Here is a 6,461-nt window from a genome sequence, read left to right on the forward strand (position 1 = left end):
CTTAGCCACGGCTTTCCTTCTTCACGCTGCTGCCCCTCGAGCACAGATTCAGAGACCACATGAGCGGCCAAGGCCCCGTGGGGGAGCTTCTTCACCGGCTGGATGGGCTTCCTGGCCACGAGGCAGCCGAGGAGCAGCGTGTTTTCCTGAAAACAGAGTGCGCATCCGCAATTCCCTTTACCGACAGCTGGTCCCCCCCCCCCCCCCCCCCCCCCCCCCCCCCCCCCCGGCCTCCAGCAGAAGCTGGTAGGCCGAGGCAGGCAGGTCCAGAGGAAGGAGATGGGGGCCCTGTGTCGGAGAACTCCTAAGACCCGTGCATCAAAGGCGTTCAGAGACCTCAGGAGCGAGGAGAGAACGCACCGTGACCAACACAAACTCTTGGAAGCCCCTGGGCTGCCGGCCATTCTCTCCGTGTGGCCCAGCTACCCCCAAGTCCCTTACAGGACCCTCGGCCTCGTGGGTCCCCGGCCTGCAAAACGCAAGTTCCTAAATGCTTTTCAAGCACGGAAAGAGAGAGAGAGAGAGAGAGAGATCGAAAGAGATAGAAGGGAATCAGCTTCTCTTCTTGCCCTTAGGAGACGCGCTCCAGCGAGCGCCCAGACTTGTTTTAACCTGAGGCTCCTCGGGTCTTCTGTCCCCGGCTCCTCCCATTTAAATGTGCTTATTCGTCAGGGTCCAGGTTCTTACCCCTCTGGCCGGAGCCAGTGTGGGGAGGGCGTCGGGACGCCTGCAGGGTGCGGCCGAGGCCCGGGAGGGCTCCAAGGCCTCGTGCGGCGAGAAGGAGCTGCGGGGGTGCCCAGGGCACCCCGGGGACCGCGGGGTGGCTGCTCGGGGAGTGGCGACGCGGTAGGGACGGCCCGGGGGGCCGGGGTGGGATTCGGGCAGGGCCGGGAGTCCGGACCGGCCTCTCCCGCCGCCGACTGCTCTCCCGCTGGGCTGGCGCGGCCGCGGGGCCGCGGCGAAGGGGCGGAGCGCAGGGCGCGAGGGAACCGGGAGCCCGGGGATGCGGCCGCGGGAAGCGGACGTCCGAGTCGCGCCGCGAGGAGGAGGGACCAGAGGGCCGGCAGCGCGCAGGGGAGGAGGTGGGCGAGGGCGGCGGGGAGGAGTGGACGGAGCGGGCGGAGGCTGGGAGCGGAGAGCGAGGGCCGCCCACCCCGGCCCCGCCGGGTTCGGCCGCACTGGGGAGCCGAGTTGTGCTAAGGGGAAGGCTGCCTCCCGGCTTCTGCGGGTGGACCCAGGCTCGGGGCGGCCCGAAGCGCGCGCGGTCTGGGAAGCCCCATCGGGGGGAGACAAGGCCGCGCTATGAATGCACTGTTAATGGCGAGACTGAACGTTCATGTAGTTTAATCCAACGTGACAGATTGGGAATGTTTCAGAGTCTGGCAAATACTGTAAACATCATCACATCTGGAAGAGTAACAGATTTAAGTGAAGTCACGGCCTGAGACAACCCCGAGATAGCTTTCACCCTTCCCTTTTTTGGGCTGTTTATTCTTTGTGTCCAAATGACAGCGATTTTATTGATATTTTATATCCTTCTGATATGGATTGACACTTTTATTATTATTAATAGATTAAGGGGGCGCCTGGGTGGCTCAGTGGGTTAAAGCCTCTGCCTTCAGCTCAGGTCATGATCTCAGGGTCCTGGGATCGAGCCCCAAATGGGCTCTCTGCTCCGCAGGGAGCCTGTTTCCTCCTCTCTCTCTGCCTGTCTCTCTGCTTGTGTCTGTCAAATAAATAAATAAATCTTTAAAAAGAAATAGATTAGGATGTTTCTTTTATTTCAGTTTGCCTTTGGTAAAATCATATCAATTTTTGTAATTGTCCAATTTGGGGAAATCTGTGCTACGTTCCTTACCTGGGCTGTAGAATTTCAGGACATTGTTCAGTAATTACATGTTCTTTGAATTGATGGCACTCATGAACCAACTTGTCATCGGTTCTGATTCTAGTGGACTGAGTTTTATGCAAGCTCTGTCAATGTCAGTATTTTATGTCAGATCAACAGGAAATCTGATACACTCCCGATGTGTTCATAGGATTTTCTTCTTGTTAATTGCATTATTCAACAATCCAAGGGCCTATTTATTCAAAATTTGTCTATTTCTCTTATTGAATTATGCTGTTGATAGAGTCTGAACGTTTTTGCTACAATTTACTTTTCAATTTCATAATAATCTGTACTGATTTCATGGTTCATTTTTATCACTTTGGTTTCATAAACCTACTGAGTTCTTTTATTGAGATATAATTGACACATAACATTATATTAGCTTCAGGTGTGCAACAGCATGATACAGTGTTTGTATAAACTGAGAAATGATCACCACGAGAAGTCAAGTCAGTGTCTGTCACCACAAATGGTGACACATTTTTTTTTTCTTATGATGGGAGATGTTAAGGTCTATCCCTTAGCATCTTCCAAGTATACAGTGCGGCATTATTAACCACAGTCGTCCTGTTGCACATTCATCTCCGCGACTTACTTATTTGATAACTGGGAGTTTGTGCCTCGGGTGGGAGCCAGACGGTTGGATCTTCCACCTGCCCCTCCAAAATCTTAAAAGTTTGAGGCCTTAGCTGGGTTCAGTCACATATACTGGCCAAATGGTCTCAGTGCCACATCGTTCTCATAAGGCTGTGTTCTTGGAGCAGCCTCTGGGAGTGGCAAAGCCAAGTGGAACCCATATTCCAAGGTCAGGGTGGGGCTCAGGAGCCTCTGATTGCCTGGGTCCAGCTTACGGGTCAGCCAGTGGTCAGGTCTTTGATGACCTCCCCCAAAGAGCGGGATCATACCATTTGTCTCTTCCTGTCCAACTCATTTCACTTAGCAAAATGCCCTTGAGATGTATCCATGTTATCACAGATGGCAGGATTTCATTCTTTATGGCTGACTAGTATTCCATTATATATAATATATGTATCACATTTTCTGTATTCATTCATTCATCGGTGGACACTTAGGTTGATTTCATGTCTTGGCTATTGTAAATAATGCTGCAAGGAACACAGAAGCGTCTATATCTTTTTGATCTAAGTGTTTTTGTTTTGTTTGGATAAATACCCAGAAGTTGATTGCTGGATCATACGGCAGTTCTCATTCTAGTTGTGTGTGGAACGCTGTTTTCCACTGTGGCTGCACTAATTTACATTGCCACCAGCAATGCACAAGGGGTTCCTTTTCCCCACACCCTTGCCAACACTTGTCACTTCTTGTCTTTTTTGAAACTAGCCATTCTGACAGGTGTGAGCTAATATCTCATTGTGGTTGGCATTTGCATTGTCCTGATGATCAGTGATGTTGAGCCCCTTTTCATGTACCTGTTGGCCATTTGTATGCCTTTTCTAAAAAAAAAGATTTTATTTATTTATTTGAGAGACGGAGACAGAGCACGGGCAGGGACGAGGGATAGAGGAAGAGGGAAAAGCAGACTCCCCGCTGAGCCCCATCCCCCCCCCACCCCGCTCGATCCCAGGACCCTGAGATCATGACCCCAGCCAAAGGCAGACGCTTAACTGCCCTTGACTGAGCCACCCAGGTGCCCCCATTTTTATATCTTCTTTGGAAAAATGTCTACTCGGAACATTTGCCCATTTTTGCATTGGATTTTTTTCTTTTTTCTTTTCTCTTTTCTTTTTTTTTGCTGTGGAGTTGTAGGAGTTCTTTATATATTTTGGATATTAACCCCTCATCAGATACACAATTGGTAAATATTTCCTCTCATTCAATGGATTGCCTTTTCATTTTGTTGATCGTTTTCCTTTCTTGCGCAGAATAAACTCATCAATTTTAAAGTAACTTTTCTGTTCTTCAACACATACATTTAAAGTTGATGAAAGAAGGGAATGTGCTCTTTTTAAAAAATTAAAAAAAAATTTTTTTTTTTAAAGTAAACTCTGTGCCCAACATGGGACTGAACCTCACGACCTGGAGATCAGGAGTGGCACGCTCTCCCGACTGAGTCAGCCAGGTTCCCCGAAGAGGATGTCCTCTTGACGTAGGTCCACGTCTGTTCAATCTCACTTACATTATTGAAATCTTCAGAGAGACTCCAAGATCAGTTTAGAAAGGCATATTCAAGTTGTATCAACTTTTTGAATAAATAGTTTTGCATTTCCTTTTTTGTATTTCTCTTCCCAACCTTTGAAAATATGTTACAGATCCTTAAAAGGTCCATGTTACCGAGCAATGTGTGGTAGGCAGAATAAGGCACCACCTCCCCTCCAAGTACCTACCTCTTAATCCCCAAGCCTCTAAATATTTACCTTACGTGGTAAAAGGACTTTGCAGGTAGTAATAAGTTAAAGATCCTGACATGGGGAGATTCTCTTGGATTATCATGGTGGGCTCAACCTAATCAGGAGTCCCTAAATGAGAGCAATTTCCCCAGTAGAAGGAAGGGTGACTTGTTAGAGTTGCTCAGCTGCGTGATGTGACAGGCTTTAAAGACGGGAGCAGGGGGCCGTGAGTCCAGGAACATCGTGGCCTTCAGAAGCTGGATAAAGGACTCACCCTAGAGCCTCCGTAAGGAACACAGTCCTGCTGATACCTCAGTTTTTAGGCCGGTGGGAACTCCAGGACCATGAGATAATACATTTGTGCTCTTTTAAGCAACTAAATTTGGAGTAATTTGCTAGAGCAGCAGTAGAAAACTAATACACAGGCTTGAACAGTTTTTAAATGGAAAGACTGTCTCACTATACTCAGAAGAGTTCAAGTGGGTGTGTGGGTTTGAAATTATCTACGAGAAGAATGCAAAAAGGAAAAACTCTGTCTATCACTGTTGGCAAAAACAGAAGTTGTCAACACGTTTAGGCCCTCCGGAGGCAGTTTCTTCTCTGGTGAGATGTGTAATGTGTTTATAATCATATATGTTGTATTACTAGGTCTCTTCCTGGACAGCGAGAACTTCCTTTTTGGCCCGGCAGTGATAAGAACAGAATCTCCACTTACAATTTTACAGAGTAGGAGGGTTAACATTGATTCATGGACTGGCTTCTGGCTTCTGAAAAAATTTCAAACTTTGTTTTTCTTCCACTTTGCAAATCTTTCTGCTGTCGGGCATGACAGCCCCTTTTTCCCACGGAGAATGTGGCCAGCACTTTCCTGTCCAGACCTCAGGTGAGGTGGCAGGGTAGAGGGTAGAGGTACGTGGTGTCGGCCTCACCAACAGCCCGCCGGGGAGGCAGTAAAGCAACGAGAGAGGTGATGGGGAACCGACACAAACGGGTTTCACCCAGCCAAAATCCATGGATCCCTAACCCCGCTTCCTTTTGCAAACTGCAAGCAAACACACAGCAAAGAGCCCTGAAGGCCCGGAAGCATATTGGGCTTCCAGGTCAATGCAAACAAAGCTGGGCGAGGGGCTCCTGCTCTCCTTCCTGCCTCAGCCTTAACCTGGCCTTCAGAGCTCACCTGGGTGGAGAAAAGAACACCAAGTGTTGAGTTTGGACGGTGGTCCCTCTGGGCCTGTCTCCTCTCTGGGGATGGGGATGGGTACACAGAGATGTGGCTGCGAACACTCAGTGGGACACTTAGGGGAAGAGTCCCGTCTGGGGCAGGCCGCTCACGTCCTCTTGTCCCTTCTCTCCATGCTGCTGGGAAGAGGCTGGGAGGAACCCCAAAGCCCTCCCCTCATTCCCAAGCCCGTGGGTTGTGCTTCCCCTTCAGGCCTGCCCGGTGGGGTCGCTGCTCTCTCCTCCAGGTCGGATCCCACCTCCCACCCTGTGGCCTCCCTCAGTCCCGCCCCCATGTTCTTTTGAGGATCCCAAAGGAGATAAGGCTGGGAAATCTGGAGAAGGAATGTGAGGTCTGTGGGAGTTAAGTCCTTTTAAGAAGAACTGGAGGTGACCCCGGCTGCCTTCCTCCGTCCCCCTGGGGCTGTGGACAGCCCTCGGGCCCCTGGCTCTGCGGACGGTCCAGCCCGGAGTGTGTCCCGGATGCAGCGCGGGGCTTGGAAGCAACAAGTCAAGCTGGAGGGAGCTTCAGAAGGGCGGGCTGTGAGGGCGTGGGGAGAGGTTCCCCAGTGGGAGGCAGTTCCCAGGGTCACGATGTCATCGCGGCCTTCTGGCGGGAGTTCAGCTCGTCAAGGCTGGAGAGGAAACCTGCCTGGTGCTTGCAGAGGCTCCGAGGGGCTTGGGGTCAGCAGGCCGAGGCCCCAGCTCAGTTCATCCCTGCAGGCTGGGAGGCGTGAGGGCGAGCCAAACTGGGAGAATCCTAGAGCTCCTAAGACCTCTTCCAGAACAGTCCACACAAACGTTAAAAGGCAGATTTCCTAAGGCCAGTTCTGTCGACTTCCATGCTGGTAGTCTTTGGGGCCTCCCCGGTGGCTGAGCTGGAGGGCCCAGGAACTGCTCCTGAAGCTACACGTGCGCACGCACACACACACGCACACACACGCGCAAGCACAACATGCACGCACACACACACATGCACGCACGCGCACACACGTGTGCACTCA

The sequence above is a fragment of the Mustela nivalis genome (genome assembly GCF_964662115.1).
Source record: "Mustela nivalis genome assembly, chromosome: 16".
Classification (NCBI taxonomy): domain Eukaryota; kingdom Metazoa; phylum Chordata; class Mammalia; order Carnivora; family Mustelidae; genus Mustela; species Mustela nivalis.